Here is a 17,576-nt window from a genome sequence, read left to right as displayed (position 1 = left end):
CCTTAGAGATATTGCAGGTTTTGTTCCAGACCACAGCAATAAAGCAAATACAGCAATAAAGTGAGTCAAATAATTTTTTTCATTTCCCAGTATGTACAAAAGTTATCTTTACACTATATTATAGTCTATTAAGTGTGCAACAGTATTATGTCTAAAAAAAAACAATGTACATACCTTAATTTAAAAATGTTTTATTGCTAAAAAATGTGAACCATCATTGGAGCTTTCAGTGAGTCAATCTTTTTCCTGGTTGAAGCTCTCACCTCCATGTTGATGACTGCTGACTCATCAGGGCAGTGGTTGTTGAAGGTGAAGGTGGCTGTGGCAATTTCTTAAAATAAGACGAGAAGTTTACTGGATTGAGTGACTCTTTTTTTCATGACCAATTTCTCTGTAGCCTGTGATGCTGTTTGATAGCATTCTGCCCACAGTAGAACGTCTTTCAAAATTGGAGTCAATCATCGCAAACCCTGCCACTGCCTTCACAACTGTTTTTGGAATATTTAGTTTTTAATATTTTTAATGTTTATTCATTCTTGGGAGAGAGATGGAGACAGAGTGTGAGCGGGGGAGGGACACAGAGAGAGAGAGAGAGAGAGAGGGAAACACAGAATCTGTAGCAGCTTCCAGATCCAAGCTGTTAGCACTGAGCCTGATGTGGGGCTCAAATTCATGGACTGCGAGATCATGACCTGAGCCAAAGTCGGATGCTCAACCGACTGAGCCATCTAGGTGCCCCTTTTTTGTTTTTTTGGGTTTTTGTTTTGTTTTTTTAATGTTTACTCTGGAATATTTAAAATCCTTTGTTGTCATTTCAATAATCTTCATGACATCTTAACCAGGAGTAGTTTCTATCTCAAGAAACAACTCTCTTTGCTCATCCATTAGAAGCAACTCCTGGGGTGCCTGGGTGGCTCAGTTGGTTGAGCATCTGACTCTTGATTTCAACTCAGATCATGATCCTACTGTCATGGGATTGAGCCCCACATCAGGCTCCATGCTGATTCTCTCTCTCTCTCTCTCTCTCTCTGCTCCTCTCCCCCACTTGCACTTTCTCTCTCTAAAATAAAAAATAATAACAATAAAATAAATAAAAATTAAAAAAAAGAAGCAACTCATCATCTGTGAAAGTTTTATCATAAGATTCAGCAATTTGGTCATATCTTCAGGCTCCACTTCTCTCATTCTCCTCCTATTTGCACCACGTCTTCAGTGTCTTACTCCACTGAAGTCTTGCACACCTAAAGTTATCTATGAAGGTTGGAATCAACTTCTTACAAACTCCTGGTAATTTTGATATTTTGATGTCTTCCTATGAATCATGAATGTTCTTAATGGCATCTAGAACAGTAAACCCTTCCCAGAAGGTTTTCCATTGAATTTTCCCAGATCCATCAAAGAAATCACTGTCTATGGCAGCTATGGCCTTACAAAATGTATTTTCGTAAATAATAAGACTTGAAAGTCAAAATTACTGCTTGATCCCCAGGCTACAGAATGGATGCTGTGTTAGCAGGCATGAAAACCACATTCATCTTATTGTACATTTCCATAAGAGCTCTTGGGTGACTAGGTACATTGTCAATGAGCAGTAATATTTTGAAAGGAATCTTTTCTTCTCAACAGCAGGTCTCATCAGTGGGCTTAAGATATCCAGTAAACCATGTTATAAACAGACATGCTATCATCCAGGCTTTGTTGTTCCATTTATAGAACACGGGAAGAGTAGATTTCACATAATTCTTAAGGGACTTGGGACTTTCAGAAGGGCATTGGCTTCAACTTAAAGTCACCAACTACAGTAGCCCCTAACAAGAGAGTCAATTTGTCCTTTGAAGCTTTGAAGCCAGGCATTGACTTCTCACTAACTGTGAAAGGCCAAGATGGCATTTTCTTCTGATAGAAGGCTATTTCATCTGCACTGAAAACCTGTTGTTTAGTGTAGCCACCTTCAGTAATGATCTTAGTTAGATCTTCCAGATAACTTGCTATGGTTTCTACATCAGAATTTGTTGCTTCACCTTGCACCTTGATGTTATGGAAATGGCTTGTTTCCTTAAACCGTATATCCAAACCTGCTCTCTTCCAACTTTTCTTCTGGGGCTTCCTCACCTCTCTCAGCCTTCTCAGAATTGATGAGAGTTATCCATCTTGCTCTGGATTGGGCTGTGGCTTAAGGGAATGTTATGGCTGGTTTGGTCTTCTATCCAGACCACTCAAACTTTCTCCATATCAGCAATAACGCTGTTTCACTTTCTTATCATTGATGCATTCACTGGGTTAGCACTTTTAATGTCCTTCAAGAACCTTTCTTTGCATTCATAACATGGCTTACTATTTGGCATAAGAGACCTAGCCTCTTGCCAACATGCCTTCCTCACTAAGCTTAATCATTTCTAGCTCTTGATTTAAGGTAAGAGACGTGTAGCTTTTCACTTCACTTGAACACTTAGAAGCCATTGTAGGATAGTTATTAATTGGTCTACTTTCAATATTGTTGTATCTCAGGGAATAGGGAGGCCCAAGGAGAGGGAGAGAGATGGGGGAATGGCCAGTGGGTGGAAGAGTCAGAGCACAAACATTTATCAATTAAGATCCCTGTCTTCTATGGGTGTTTTGTGACACTGCAAAACAATTACCATAGTAACATCACAGATCACTGATCACAGATCACCATAACAAATATAATAATGAAAAAGTTTGAAATATTATGAGAATTATCAAAATGTGACACAGAGGCACAAAGTAAGCAAATGCTGTTGGAAAAATTGTGCTGATAGACTTACTCCATGCAAGGTTGCCACAAACCTTCAATCTGTTAAGAATGCAGTATCTGCAAATCTCAATAAAGTGAAGTGCAATAAAATGAGGTATGCCAGTCCTCCAAAAAAGCAGTCAAAGGGATCACCTCTTAAAATTTGAGATGGATCATATTACTCACCTATCAAAACCCCCAATTGGTTCCCTGTGTTACTTAGAATTAAAGCCAATCTCCTTACCAAAGCCTAAATAGTCCCACCAGAGCCCTGCTATCTCTCCAACCTGATTTCCTTCCATGTCCTCCCTCAGCTCCAAGCACATTCATCACCCTCCCTAGGGTTCCTTTAGGCCCACTCCTGCCTCAGGGTCTTGGCCAGTTCAGTTAATCCTACCCTGAAATCTGTTCACCTCTTAATATTTTTCATTTCTCTGCTTAAACAACACTGTCTCTGAAAGGCTATATAAAATAGCATTCTTGTTACTGCTTTACACTGCTTTATTCCTTGACATTTTTTTCAAGGTACTTAATTACTATATTTTATTTTTCATTTATTTGTATATTATCTATCTTATCCCCTAGAAAGGGTGCTACATGAGGGTAAGGATTTTTGTCTGTTTTTTTCCCCCATGCTTTATCTTCAGCACCTAGAACCATGACTGGCATAGGGCAGGAGGAAAGTTAATATTCACTGGGTGGATGATGGACAGATGGATTCTGCTCTGTTGCATAACTACTTTACATCATTGTTTTACCAGTGACAAGTCTTTGTGGTAACTGTCAAGATCTCACTCTGCTCTAAACTCCCAAAGCATCTAGCATCTAGCTTTGCATTTCATACCTACTCACTAAATGTTTGTTAAATTGAGTTAAACCTACCTCTTTATAACTTTTCCTCCCCACTATTATCCATCACACATAATTCTGCAAGATTAAGCCACCTAAAGTCCAGGGAAGATCATGTGTCTCCCCTACTGTGAACTCACCCTGAATTTTTCATGAAACTTTTGGGAAATCTTTTATTTACAAAATACAGATAGATTGCATATATGTTACTTAATCCTCACAATTACCCTATAAGATAGTAATACTCTCTTCACTTGACAGGTGAGGAAACAGAACCTCAGAAAAGTTCAGTACTTTTCCCGGGGTCCATTACCTGCAAATTATCTGATCTACCTGATTCTAAGAATGTGGCTGCTCACACTACATTTTGGTATTATTTCCCCAGGATTCAAAGCCAGATAGAGACAGTATGGTCTCTATCTACTTTTTTTGGCATTGCCTCTTCATTATGGCAGAAACTATTATTAAATCTTAGAAGTATATTCTTCTTATGAAGCCTTGTGTAAAATAGTGGAAAATGAAAAGTAAGCCATCAGTCAATAATAGGAAAATAATTTTTAAATTATATTTCACTCCAAGGACTACCCATGAAATTAGTATCTATAAGGTTACTTTGAAATGCATAAAGACTAAGATGGACTGATAAATGGAGAGAGATAAACAGCATCTAAGCTATGAGAATATGGTGTTCACAGTAAAATGTTTTCAACTCTTCCCATGCTTTAAAACTTTTATAATACAATCTGAGGATAATTTATTGAATACTAGGGAAAATCTTTATAACAATGTATTTTAAAACTTAGGAAATTATTTATGAAAATCATTACAAAATCATAAAAAAGAGACTGCCCCCCCTAAAAAAAGCTAAGAGAAATTTACTAAATTATTAATAGCAGCTGTGTTTGAATAGTATCATCTGGGTAATTTTCCCCTTTTCCTTTTTGTACTTCTTTTTTTTTTAATTTTTTTTTTTTTCAACGTTTTTTTTTTTTTTTATTTATTTTTGGGACAGAGAGAGACAGAGCATGAACGGGGGAGGGGCAGAGAGAGAGGGAGACACAGAATCGGAAACAGGCTCCAGGCTCTGAGCTGTCAGCACAGAGCCCAACGCGGGGCTCGAACTCACGGACCGTGAGATCGTGACCTGGCTGAAGTCGGACGCTTAACCGACTGCGCCACCCAGGCGCCCCTCCTTTTTGTACTTCTTAACATCTTACAAATGTTTAATGAGCATGTTATCCAATCAAATGAAAAAAAAGTTTTTTTTGAAAAGTCAAAATGCGTAGTAAGCTGCACTTTATGATTCTATAGTAAAATTAGCAGGATTTATGGGAGAGAATGTGATAGAGGCAGGCAGATCAAATAGAGACTTGGCCGTGCAACTTCCCAACCCCCTCCTGCCTTGTTAACTATTACCTAAATTACTTATGGAACTGCAGCACTGACTCCTTTTACCAAAAGGCCTCTGCTATTAAAGTATGTCTATTTTCATTTTTCCTTAATGATCAAAAAGGCCATTTCTAGTGGAGCTCTTTCACACCCTTCTAGGTCCTACTTCTTAAAGCTGACTCATATTCATGGATCCCATGATAGCAACCATCCACTATTAATCACTTTGTGTTAGTGGAGGCCTCTCAGTCTTGTGGAGCTGAAGATTTGGTAAATACATCTTGGGGCTTTTTGTAAGAATATTTCTGGAATTCTGGATCCCTACTGTTAAAATAAATAAATTCTCTACACCAGCATGTCAGAAGGGAGCTAGGCTTTAGAGCTAAGGTCAAGGGTAGGGTCAATCAGCAGGAGTTTTACAAAACCTCAGAGCCTATGACATCTCAATGCAGGGTAAGTTTTTTCTAATGTAAAAGTGAGTGTTTGCAGATTCTTGAAACAAACAAGGGTAACTTGGCAACATTTTCCCCCCAATCTCTTAAAAAAAAAAAACTTCCCAGCAGTTATCAGATGGCAAAATCATAAATAAAGCTCTAGGTCTTATTTAATAAAAAGGTAACTTTTCTTAGACGTAACTATTGTTTTAATCAGGTAATTTTCCACCATGTATCAAACAGAGCCCATTTAATGGAAAAATTTAAGCACAAAAACTAGTCTCTAAGGCAGTATCCTTAGAACACTAGAGAATCAAGAGGCTATATAATTAATACCCAAAACAGTTATTGATCTTCAGTCATGTACGTGGCACCATTTTGGTGTTTTAGTGTAATATTGATTTACCCATAACTGCATTTTAGCTTGGGTTACTTGAGGAAAAAAAATGAACATGTTCCTTAAGTTTGCAATGCATAAAAATCATATGGTTCTTAACAATTCAAAGTGAAATTACACTAGCAAAATAATTAGGTTTTATATAGATCTACAAATATACATTCAATTTACAAATATGGAATGATAGCATTTTTTAATCCAGAAAAAGCATTCTTATTTCCTGAATGTAGTTTTCAGAACATAGTCTTACATGATGTTTTATGAAAAAGTTATTCAATAGTCAGATAAGTTTGGGAAATGATTTATGCTCTATCCTCATCTTGAAAACTCATAATTCAATAATCATATTAAAAGCTGCAAGAAATTCTATAAGAAGCCAGTATAACTTTGTTTAATCCAATGTTTCCGAAACTTACATGATCAGAGAGACTTGTTTGTTTGTTTGTTTGCATAATGTTTATTAACATTTTGCAGAATCTCTTTGGGGAAACTTGCTCTAGACTAATGTCCTCATTTTTATAGAAAGTGAGAGCCCAGAGATAAAGTGATTTGCTTACAGAAATAGTCCTTTATTTATTTAGAGAGGTAGATAAACTACATGGTATTTTTATTTTCGAAATAGCTTCAATGATTTCTTCCTATTGAGACTTTATTTTGAAGTATCAGTGATCATAGACCAAAACAACCTAGCCTTGCCTTGGTTTCTGCAGCTAGATTCTTAGTGAAAAACACTACACACTTCAGTCTTCCCTGACTCTTAAATTGGTTTATGTAAATCAAGTAACTAGGCATCTGATGTAAATTAAGTGATTTGGGAGGGTAAGTTACCTGGTAATCACCTGGCTATGAAAATATCACTGTAAATAGATCTTTCAAGGTTCCTTAGGGTCTCCACTACCCTACAAAGTCTTCCCTGACAGCTCCCATTCACAGTGATTTTGCCCTTCCCAATCAATATGTAATCAAATTCTGTCTTCTATCGTTACTTACCTGTCCCTTGTGTATATCTTATCTCCCTAAACAGATTGCAAGCTCCCAGATTGCTAAAACTAATTCTTACTTGTCTTTCCAGTCACTTTAGACACATCACAGATTCTCAAGAAATACTTTTGAATGCCTCACAAGTGACCAGTTGAATGACCAGAGGGAAATGGTCAGCCTAAAAGATTAGGAAAGGAGCAGCTCCACTTTCCATCTTCTTTCTACCTTCAGTGCAGAATTTTCCCTCTCTCAGCTTTCATGGCTAGCACATGGCAGTCTTGTCCAGGAGTCCACAGTAAGCTAGGCTGACCTTGCTCAAAGGACTCTGCTTGAACCTGTCAGCATTCCAGTGGATCAGTGAGAAGCTCATCAAATCAGCAGAACAAGTACCTGTCATGCTCCGAATCTGTTTGGAGATCAGACTGGTTTACTCAATAATAAAATGGAAGCCTGGTTTTATTCTACTAGTTTGGACTCAGATTAATTAGGTACATGACCCCAAATACAAAGCAGCTGCTTTCTAACACTCAAGTTAAATGATCTTTCTCAAAGAAAAGCTGATTCCTGGGGTGCCTGGGTGGCTCAGTTGGTTAAGTATCTGACTCTTGTTTTTGGTTCATGTCGTGATCTCAGTGTTCATGAGTTTGAGCTCCGCATTGGGCTCAGGGCTGACAGTGCACAGCCTGCTTGAGATTCTCTGTCTCCCTCTCCCTCTCCCTCTCTCTCAAAATAAATAAATAAACATTAGGAAAAAAAGAAAAAGAAAAGCTGATTCCAGAGTGTGGATAGTTCTAATTACGTCTTAGCCTGTTTTATGGCAAGACCTGAGAAATGTTGAAAAGAAGAAAGGAAACTTCTATCCTTCCCTGTCATTGATGATCCAGGCTGACTTTAGAGAACAGGCCTGTACTGAAAAGGTTTAAACAAACCCAGTACCCATAAAGTGGGATCTTCCATTGTTCCTAGGAATTACAATATATATATATATATATATATATATATATATATATATATATATATATGTATATATATATATATATACACACACACACACACATATATATGTATGTATATATATTCAAAAGTATATATATAGCATATACATATATATGTGTATATATATACATATATATATATATATGTATATATAGATATATATGCCTTTGATTGATATGGACCAATATTGTCAGATTAACTCATTCTTTTGCCCACAAACCAATCAATGTGTGTTGATTGTATAGGTATCATGTTCTCAGCACTGCTGTAGGCACTGTGGGGTTATAGAAGCGTAAAGATATGGTTCCTCCCCTTGAGGGATTTATAACCTAATAAGGTGAGATAAGACTAACATTGAAAATAACTGAACAAAAAAAAAAGAAAGAAAATAACTGTGAACAATACAAGGCGATATATATGATCTAGTGTTGACCTGGAGGCCTTGGACTTTAACTGCAGCAGAAATTCGGTGAAAGGGGAAGTGTTACTGGGAGTTTCAGACAAAAAAGAAGACTTCATGAAGACAATGGAATGGAGGTGAACACTATAGGAGGGACAGGACTGGAGGCAAAGAAGGTAGGCTGTCCATTCTAGTTTTAGGCAACATCATTTTGTTAATTCTTTGAGATGTCCCAATTCTTGATTACCATAAGGCAGAATATATATAAACAAGCACACTTTCAATCACTGAGCTATTACCTTTTCTAAAAATTACCCTTTTAAAAAATTAAAACTTGGGGCGCCTGGGTGGCGCAGTCGGTTAAGCGTCCGACTTCAGCCAGGTCACGATCTCGCGGTCCGTGAGTTCGAGCCCCGCGTCAGGCTCTGGGCTGATGGCTCGGAGCCTGGAGCCTGTTTCCGATTCTGTGTCTCCCTCTCTCTCTGCCCCTCCCCTGTTCATGCTCTGTCTCTCTCTGTCCCAAAAATAAAATTAAAAAAAAAAAAAAAATTAAAACTCAATAATATACTATTATTTTAGTGGTCTATAAATAAATTTGCTCAATTTTCCATTTCCCAGTTGGCAGAGTCAGGCTAATAATTTAACTTATTAGCTCTAAAGTTATCAGTTTTATATGCAAATAGTTTATTAAAAAATAAAACAAAGTGACCACTATGTGGTAGGCCCTTTGTTGGGTGCTGGGGTTAAAATGGTGCGTAAGTCATTAAAGTGCCTGTCAAGTTTAAATGTGTTGGTGGAGACAGATGTGAAAAGAAAGACATGATTACAGGGTGCCTGGGGGGCTCAGTTGGTTAAAAGTCCGACTTTGGCTCAGGTCATGACCTCATAGTTTGTGAGTTCGAGCCCCGCATACAGCTTTGTACTGACAGCTCAGAACCTGGAGTCTGCTTTGGATTCTGTGTGTCCCTCTCTCTCTGCTCCTCCCCTGCTCATGCTCTTTCTTCCTCAAAAATAAATAAACATTTTAAAAAATTAAGAAAGAAAAAAACTTGATTATAATTATAGTATGTGTCATCAAAGAAAAATATAGAGAGCTATGAAAGCATGTATCAGGGAAGTCTAATCAAATTGGAGAAGCAGTGAAGCAAATTTCTTAAGAAATTGATAATTTAGGCTGAGCTCCGAAGTAGGTAGGAGTTAGGGGCACCTAGGTGGCTCAGTCGGTTAAGCATTCAACTTTGGCTCAGGTCATGATCTCATGGTTTGTGTGTTTGAGCCCTGCATCAGGCTCTGTGCTGACAGCTTGGAGACTGGACCCTGCTTTGGATTCTGTGTCCCTCTCTGTTCCAACCCCCCCCCACCTGCACTTTGTCTCTCTCTCTCTCTCTCAAAAATGAATAAACATTAAAAAAAATTGAAGTAGATAGGAGTTAGAAGTAAGATGATAGGAACAGGATATTCTAGGAATAGAGAAGGCAATTAATGTGGTTAGAGAGTAGAGAGAGATAAGGCTGGACAAATAAGTAGAGCTGGATCATGTTTATCTATTTGATAAACAATTTATAAATTATAGCAAGCTGAAATATTTTGCAGTGGTGGCATTTAATTTTACTCTTTTATCACAAACTATGAGAGTTAAGTTGCTCTTATGGTAAAAACAATTTGAAAAGATAAACATAAAGCAAGAATGCCTTGTTATTTCATCCATGTTGCCTTCCATCCAGTAGGTATCTACAAGATACAAATGGAATTTTGGAATTACAGTTAAAATGATTACCTCTAAAATTACAAAACAGATTGAGAAAAAAACAGATCTCCAGGAGGCAACATAGTGAAGCAGTCAGGTGCATGGAATTTTGGAACCAGCCTTTTTGGGTTTGAATCCCAGCTCTTCTACTTACTCATTTTATGACATTAGGCAAATTGAACCTCAGTTTTCCTGCCTTTAAAATGGATGTGGATTACACTAAAGCACAAGCAACAAAAGAAAAAATAAATACATTGGAATTCATCAAATTTAAAACCTTTCGTGCTTCAAAAGACAAAATTGAGGAAGTGAAAAGACAATTCACAGAATGGGAGAAAGTATGTATTAATCATATATCTGATAAGGGACTTGTATCTAGAATATATAAAGAATTCTTAAAACTCAATAATAAAAAGATAAGTACCCCACTGAAAAATGAGCAAATGATATGAATAAGAATTTCTCCAAAGAAGATATACAAATAGCCAATAAAGCACATGAAAAGATGTTCAACATCATTAGCCATCAGTAAAATGCAAATCAAATAAGATACTACTTCACATCCACTAACATGGATGTAGTAAAAAAGACAAATAATAAATGTTGGTGAGAATGTGGATAACTTAAAACCCTTACATACTGCTGGGAATGTAAAATGGTGCAGCCACTTTGAAAAAACAGTCTGGCGGTTCTTCAGACAATTAAACATACAGTAATAGAGATTTCATCTCTTTTGTTCCCCAGTTCCTGGCATGTAGATGGCTCTGAAAAAAATTTGTAAATGAATAAATGATCTGGAGAAGTGTAATTTCTTCTTATAAATGCAATATAGACTCATAAACCCCACTTTCCCTCAAAAGCACATAAGGATGGGAAATGCTAGGTAAATATCTTCTCATTCCCTAATCCCACTCTACAGCTATAACCAGTGATCCATGAGATTTTAACTAGAGCAATGAAGTCCAGACAACTAACTTCTTATTTGCAACAGCTAGAGCCACACCTGAACAGACCACTTTTTCCTCGAATTTGGAGGTTAAGGAAGTCTAGAAAGATATGGTTAGGACCGGGGCCAGATATGTGTCCCCCCTCTATGTTGCAGTTTGCTCCCCAAATTTCTTACTAAATCCAAACTAAAAAGCATAGTTAGATAAATTGTTAATACTATAATATAAAGTATGGTCACTGGTGGCAAATAATCCCAAATTCAACATTTAGTTTTGTACAAAAAAACAAAACAAAATAATATAGTTTTAGAGAGAATATAATATTTCAAATAAAGTAAATTTATAGACAAAAATGACATGTTCAATTCATTTATTTATTTTGCATCCTATTGAAACCCTATTAAGAGAACACTAAAGGGATTTTTTTTTTTAGACAGATCCAAGGGCACCTAGGTGGCTCAGTAGGTTGAGCATCCCACTCTTTGATTTCAGCGCACATCATTATCCCATGGACATGGCATCAAGCCCTGGGTCAAGCTCCTCATGGAGTCTGCTTAAGATTTTCCCTCTCTCTCTCTCTCTCTCAATCTCTCTCTAAAAAAATAAAAATTAAATTAAAATAAATAAATAATAACAATAAAAAATAAAGATAGAAATCCATAGGAACAGAAAGGAGACAATAGGAACAAAACTTTGGAAGCTGGAAAGAGATGGCTATATAGCAACTTCTCTAGAAGATCTAAGAAAACTAATTCCTAAGCTGGCAGTGGGGAAGGCAACTCAACTTAGAAGAAATTTCCAAGACTTGGGAATTTGTGGCATCAAGTAATGTTGGAAATTGGGACTCAAAATAGGAAGCTAAGTTGAAAATCTGTGAAGCAGTTGAATTCCTAGATCTCCTCGATTCCTTATAGTAGGATGATTGTCTTCCCCACAAGGCAAAATAAAGGAGGTATATTCTTTGAAGAGGGTGAATAGAGAGTTCCAGGCCTTGGATACACCAGGCATAACTGTAGGTGGGGGTATTATTTTGAAGACAAAGGCATTAAGTGAACACTTGTAAATTGTATGCTGAATCCTATAAGCCGTCTTTTCCCATTGAAGTCACAGAACAGTAGCATCCAGACATTAGGGAGGTGACTGGGAGAGCTTCTCTAAGGAAAGCTAACCATTCCAAGGGGAAGTATCTAAAAGTATTGATGGAGAAGTTCCTCAAATAATTGACCTAGCTAGATCATCCTATATTGCAACCATACCTGTGTGCTCATGGACTCCTGTTGACTTCTTAGTGCCCGTGCCCTTCTTAAATTTTTTTTCTAACGTTTATTTATTTTTGAGACAGACAGAGACAGAGCATGAACGGGGGAGGGTCAGAGAGAGTGGGAGACACAGAATCTGAAACAGGCTCCAGGCTCTGAGCGGTCAGCACAGAGCCCGATGCAGGGCTCGAACTCACGGACCGCGAGATCATGACCTGAGCCAAAGTCGGACGCTTAACCGACTGAGCTACCCAGGCGCCCACTCTTCTCTTAAATTTGAACTCATAACTAAGGACCAGCAGATATTGGAGAAAAGTCACTGACATGAAATATAAAAACAAAACAAATGAACTAAAAAAGAAACTTGGAGAAAACAAAGCTATGCATGGAGATGAAAATGTCAAAGAATTAATATCTCTAAAGATATTCTCTTAAATAAAGAAACTGATCCCATTCACAATTGCACCAAGAATCATAAAATACCTAGGGATAAATCTAACCAAAGATGTAAAAGGTCTGTATGCTGAAAACTATAGAAAGCTTATGAAGGAAATTGAAGAAGATATAAAGAAATGGAAAAACATTCCGTGCTCATGGATTGGAAGAATAAATATTGTCAAAATGTCAATACTACCCAAAGCTATCTACACATTCAATGCAATCCCAATCAAAATTGCACCAGCATTCTTCTCGAAGCTAGAACAAGCAATCCTAAAATTCATATGGAACCACAAAAGGCCCCAAATAGCCAAAGTAATTTTGAAGAAGAAGACCAAAGCAGGAGGCATCACAATCCCAGACTTTAGCCTCTACTACAAAGCTGTCATCATCAAGACAGCATGGTATTGGCACAAAAACAGACACATAGACCAATGGAATAGAATAGAAACCCCAGAACTAGACCCACAAACGTATGGCCAACTAATCTTTGACAAAGCAGGAAAGAACATCCAATGGAAAAAAGACAGTCTCTTTAACAAATAGTGCTGGGAGAACTGGACAGCAACATGCAGAAGATTGAAACTAGACCACTTTCTCACACCATTCACAAAAATAAACTCAAAATGGATAAAGGACCTGAATGTGAGACAGGAAACCATCAAAACCCTAGAGGAGAAAGCAGGAAAAGACCTCTCTGACCTCAGTCGCAGCAATTTTTACTTGACATATCCCCAAAGGCAAGGGAATTAAAAGCAAAAATGAACTACTGGGACCTTATGAAGATAAAAAGCTTCTGCACAGCAAAGGAAACAACCAACAAAACTAAAAGGCAACCAACAGAATGGGAAAAGATATTTGCAAATGACATATTAGACAAAGGGCTAGTATCCAAAATCTATAAAGAGCTCACCAAACTCCACACTCGAAAAACAAATAACCCAGTGAAGAAATGGGCAGAAAACATGAATAGACGCTTCTCTAAAGAAGACATCCGGATGGCCAACAGGCACATGAAAAGATGTTCAACGTCGCTCCTCATCAGGGAAATACAAATCAAAACCACACTCAGATATCACCTCACGCCAGTCAGAGTGGCCAAAATGAACAAATCAGGAGACTATAGATGCTGGAGAGGATGTGGAGAAACGGGGAACCCTCTTGCACTGTTGGTGGGAATGCAAATTGGTGCAGCTACTCTGGAAAACAGTGTGGAGGTTCCTCAAAAAATTAAAAATAGACCTACCTTATGACCTACCAGTAGCACTGCTAGGAATTTACCCAAGGGATACAGAAGTGCTGATGCATAGGGGCACTTGTACCCTAATGTTTATAGCAGCACTCTCAACAATATCCAAATTATGGAAAGAGCCTAAATGTCCATCAACTGATGAATGGATAAAGAAATTGTGGTTTATATACACAATGGAGTACTACGTGGTAATGAGAAAGAATAAAATATGATCCTTTGTAGCAACGTGGATGGAACTGGAGAGTGTGATGCTAAGTGAAATAAGCCATACAGAGAAAGACAGATACCATATGGTTTCACTCTTATGTGGATCCTGAGAAACTTAACAGAAACCCATGGGGGAGGGGAAGGAAAAAAAAAAAAGAGGTTAGAGTGGGAGAGAGCCAAAGCATAAGAGACTCTTAAAAACTGAGAACAAACTGAGGGTTGATGGGGGTGGGAGGGAGGGGAGGGTGGATGATGGGTATTGAGGAGGGCACCTTTTGGGATGAGCACTGGGTGTTGTATGGAAACCAATTTGACAATAAACTTCATATATTGAAAAATATATAAATAAATAAATAAAATAAAATAAAGATATTCTCTTAAGAGAAGATACTGAATATAGAAAAGAAGGGGATGATGTAAAGAGAGCTCTTAGAAACTGAAAATGTGATGGTATAAGTAAAATCTAAATAGAAAAACTGGAAAATAAAGTTTAGAAACTCTTCCAGAAAGTAGAACAAAAAGATAGAGATGAAAAGTGCAAAATAAAAGTTAAAAAAAGTAGAAATCCAACAAACATCTAATAGGAGTTCCAGAAAGAGAAGAAAGAAAATAGGAAGGAAATCATCAAAGAAATAATTCAAGAAAATTTTCTAGAAATGAAGGACATGCATTTTTTTTAATTGAAAAGGCCCAACACTGTGAATAAATATTCTCTCAGCCCAAAGCATATCATTGAAAATTAAGCATAAAGAGAGGATTCTAAAAGCTATTGGAGAGAAAAAGAAACAAGTTTATGCAAAGGATCAAGAACCAGAATAGATTTAAACTTCTCAATAGCAATACTGAAATCTAGAAGACAATGGAGAAATGCCTTCACATTTTTGAAGGAAAATTATTTCCAAGTGATAATTCTAGATCCAGCTAAACTATCAAATGGGAAAATCAAATAAAGATATTGTCACTCATGTAAAGTCTCAAAGATTTACATGAGTATCCCAAGGTAATGCTTATCTACCAAGCATAGATAGAAATTGGTCCAATTTAGAACAAGCCAGAAAGCTCAAGAAAGGCTTTTTTTTTCTTTCAGGAAGGCTTCTTAACATTAAACTGAGGGGTACCTGGGTGGCTCAGTTGGTTAAACATCCGACTTAGGCTCAGGTCATGATCTCGCAGTTTGTGGGTTTGAGCCCTGTGTCAGGCTCTGTGCTGAATGCTCAGAGCCTGGAGCCTGCTTCAGATCCTATGTCTCCCTCTCTCTCTTCCTCTCCCCTACTCTCTCTCTCTCTCTCAAAAATGAATAAACATTAAAAAAATTTAACGATTAAATTGATTGAATATTTGGTGCATGTGAATGTGTTTAAAAGATTTAGATAATTAGTGGTGACCTTGGCATTGAATCAGTGAAAATATATAGGAAACAAAACAAACAAAAGAAGCTATACAACAATTAATCCTAAAGAAACTAAGGAGTCATACGAAAAGAAAAAGTAATAGTTTCCTGGGGGCGGCGTGAAATAGAACTAAATCTTTGTCTTCCATAATGGAGTTCCATTCATAATGACTCAACCTGAAAAATCATAAAAAAAAAAGTAGTGTAGGTGTATTATTTATATAGATAGAGGGTAAATAGCAAAATTGTTAGATAAGAGGGGAATTAATGGAGTTAATTATTTTTCCTAATGAGCCTTATGAAACTATTTTTTGGCTCCTTCAACTATATGCATATATAATATTGACAAAAGTAAAAGTAAAGTTTATTCTGCTGCTATGGAGGATAAAAAATGAATAAGATTTGGACCCTCAAATTGCTTATTGTCAAGCTGCAGGAAAAGAGATACTCAGCTATCATGTATGAGAGTGTGAAGTTTGCCCTAAGAGGTTAAAACAAAATGCTATGGGAACCCTGAGGAGTGCAAAGGTACAGACCTTAGAGATAAACAATTTTTCATGAAGGTTTTATGTTAGGTCTGAAAGAATATGGGGGAATTTTAGCAGGTAGAGATTAGTGTGGCAGGTATCAAGTAAAGGGATTGTGTTAGTAAAAGTAGACAAGAAGAAAAGCTGTTCTTTTGTTCAGGTAGGAAGACATGGGCTGATTTGACAGAGTGTGCAGTGCAAGAAAGATGTGCTGACAAATCAAGCTGGGGAGGGAAATTGAGGACAGACCTTTGGATGACCTTGAATTTTCCATTAAAGCTTTTGGAAGGCTATGGGAAATTGTTAAGTTTTTGGAGCAGGGAATTGATATGATCTAAGCTGTAATTTAGGAAGATTATCTGGCAGCAGTACATGAGTTAGATTGAAAAGAGAAAAAAAGAAGACAAGGAAATGAGAAGGAACCCAATTCAACAGCTCAGGGCAGAGGTATGAGGATCTGAACTTCAACAGAATTGGTGAAAATTGAAAGGCAGGAATGGATAGGAGATAGTTCAGAGACAACAGTTAAACCTGCTTTTAAAAAATTATTAATTTGCTCTTGCTTTTCTTCTGTTGGAAATTCTTCATAGGCACTGTGGCTTTAACTGGCTGATATAGGGAGACTGGAAGCCAAGTAAATCATGTTGATTTGTAGCTTATATATATTTTAAAAGCCAACTAGTTAATAAGACTTAGAACATTTTGATCTTGGTACAAATGCCTGATGTGCTCATGCTTTCTAACATTATATTTCATTTCAATTGGGTCTTTCAAATGCATAGTTACTATATACCATTGACTATGGACTTCAAAAAGAACTGAAATTGTGTTTTACTTTTCATCATCTCATCATTCGTGTGAACCGATGTTATTTTAACATAAATAAGACACAGGCTCACAGCTAGTATCAGAGTCGGTATTAAAAAGCTAAAACTCTTCCTCTAAGATCAGAAATAAGACAAAAAAAAAAAAAGGAATAAGACAAGGATGCCCACTCTTGCCACTTTTATTCAACATATTATTGGAAGTGCTAGCCAGAGCAATTAGGCAAGAAAAGAAATAAAAGGCATCCAAATTGGAAAGGAAGAAGCAAAACTGTCACTATTTGCAGAGGACATGATACTCTATATAGAAGAAAGACCTCATTAAAATACTGTTAGAACTAATAAACAAATTCAGTAAAGTTGCAGGATACAAACTCAATGCACAAAGGTCTGTTGCATTTTTATACATCAATGATGAACTATCAGAAAAGCAATTAAGAAAATAGTCTCATTTATAAAAGAATAAAATACCTAGGAATACACTTAACCAAGGAGGTGAAATACCTCCTTATAAAATAAGTTAGCAAATCTCTTGTTTATTGTGGCTGCATCATTAGTAACACTGACCTCAGTCTCTCCCATATTCCTGATCTACCCAGCATTCCCAATACCGTCAGATAAATGTTTCTGCTTAATATTTAATCACCATTTCAAATTTATGTGGCGGTTCTCTAATGCCTGACCTAAAAAAACTATAAATTGTCTGCATGACATTCAAGTCACAGGGCCTGGTCTCATTCACTTCTGCAGGTTTACTTTCAATGACTACTTTCTAGCACTCCAC

The 17,576-nt window shown here is 37.0% G+C and overlaps 1 long non-coding RNA gene across 1 annotated transcript in view; it reads right to left on the bottom strand.

The window, feature by feature from the left end:
• Positions 1–200: 200 nt before the first annotated feature.
• LOC144613958 (uncharacterized) overlaps positions 201–17,576 on the bottom strand; it is a 45,534-nt gene continuing 28,158 nt past the window's right edge. The window contains exon 4 of the long non-coding RNA XR_013551458.1: positions 201–331. This is a non-coding gene — a long non-coding RNA (uncharacterized LOC144613958). The remainder of the gene's footprint in view (positions 332–17,576) is intronic.

This window comes from Panthera onca, chromosome D3 (genome assembly GCF_046562875.1).
Source record: "Panthera onca isolate mPanOnc1 chromosome D3, mPanOnc1 haplotype 2, whole genome shotgun sequence".
Taxonomy (NCBI): domain Eukaryota; kingdom Metazoa; phylum Chordata; class Mammalia; order Carnivora; family Felidae; genus Panthera; species Panthera onca.
This window is presented reverse-complemented; position numbering and strand designations above follow the sequence as displayed.